Here is a 1,279-nt window from a genome sequence, read left to right on the forward strand (position 1 = left end):
TTAAAAAATTGTAACACTAATAAGCAAGTAATAATCAGATCCCACTGCTATGGTGATAAAGAATTACTACAAGCATTTGCAAGACTGCCCATCAGCACTAAACCATTATTTGAAGAGAGCTTTTTACTGCCCCATGTTCTCTTATGAGGAAGACAAAATCTTTTGGTGCTGACCTGACACACTATGCCTATGGCTCAGGATGGGATGATTATACTAGGTCACTCAAGATGTTCTTTAGGCTGACAGCTTAGTGCTCCATCTGAAGGACACTGCCAAGACAACTGTGAACTTGACTGAGGCAAGTTGTGGAGACACACCTGGGTTAGGAGAACTAATGCTCTGTTGGACCTGCTATGGCTTCCTGTTACAAAAGACGTTGGCCACATCATACCTGTACATGAGACTAAGAGGAAATTTCTCCAGATCACAGCACTAGCAAAACACCCTCCTGAGCACTGACCCACTTTAAGGCTTCATGCTTAATTTTATGCAATGTCCACTGTGGGTAGGGTGACTCTGCTAAGCTCTTGACCTCCATGAGGTGACCTGGTATGGTAGTTCAAGCAGCTTTTTTCTTCTTATTCCACCATCCCAAGGCACAAAGTCTGACGATTTCTCATACTAGAAAAGTGCTAGAAGGCTTGGAGCCTGTAGCACAGTTCAGTGGCTAGGGCGCCGGCCACATATACTGCGGCTGGTGGGTTCAAACCTGGCCTGGGTCTGCTAAACAACAATGACAACTACAAGAAAAAAATAGCTGGGCATTGTGGCAGGTGCCTATAGTCCCAGCTACTTGGACGCTGAGGCAAGAGAATTGCTTAAGTCCAAGAAATTGAGGTTGTTGTGAGCTGTGATGTCAAGGTACTCTACCAAGGGCAACATAATGCAACTCTGTTTCAAAAAAAAAGAAACAAGTGCTACATACCTCACTGCTGAATATCCGTATAGTCACCAGATGGCCAAGTGGAGTACTTCAAAGGTGACCATAATGATGTTCAGCAATGAGGCATGTAGCACTTTTTCTACAGCGAGTTTATGAACTTAATTGTCTGACCTTTAATTTCTAGGGTGTCTGTGATACAAAGAAGACTGGTGGAGGGCTCGGCCCTGCCTTTGTAAATGCTTCCATCCAGAAGTGACACACATCACTTCCTCTCACAAACCATTACCTAAAGTTAACTTCAAGAGGACTAAGAAATGTGGGGAGTACAGAAATACTCAGAGAACAAATGTGTCTGCTGCAGGCATGCAGGACTTGCTCAAGGTGATAGGAAGCTGG

General features: G+C 44.3%; 1 protein-coding gene across 3 annotated transcripts in view; it reads right to left on the reverse strand.

The window, feature by feature from the left end:
• LOC100941679 (NADPH--cytochrome P450 reductase) overlaps positions 1-1,279 on the reverse strand; it is a 72,330-nt gene that overhangs the window by 56,703 nt on the left and 14,348 nt on the right. The window lies entirely within an intron of this gene.

This window comes from Otolemur garnettii, unplaced genomic scaffold (assembly GCF_000181295.1).
Source record: "Otolemur garnettii isolate 467f Iridium unplaced genomic scaffold, OtoGar3 scaffold00077, whole genome shotgun sequence".
Lineage (NCBI taxonomy): Eukaryota > Metazoa > Chordata > Mammalia > Primates > Galagidae > Otolemur > Otolemur garnettii.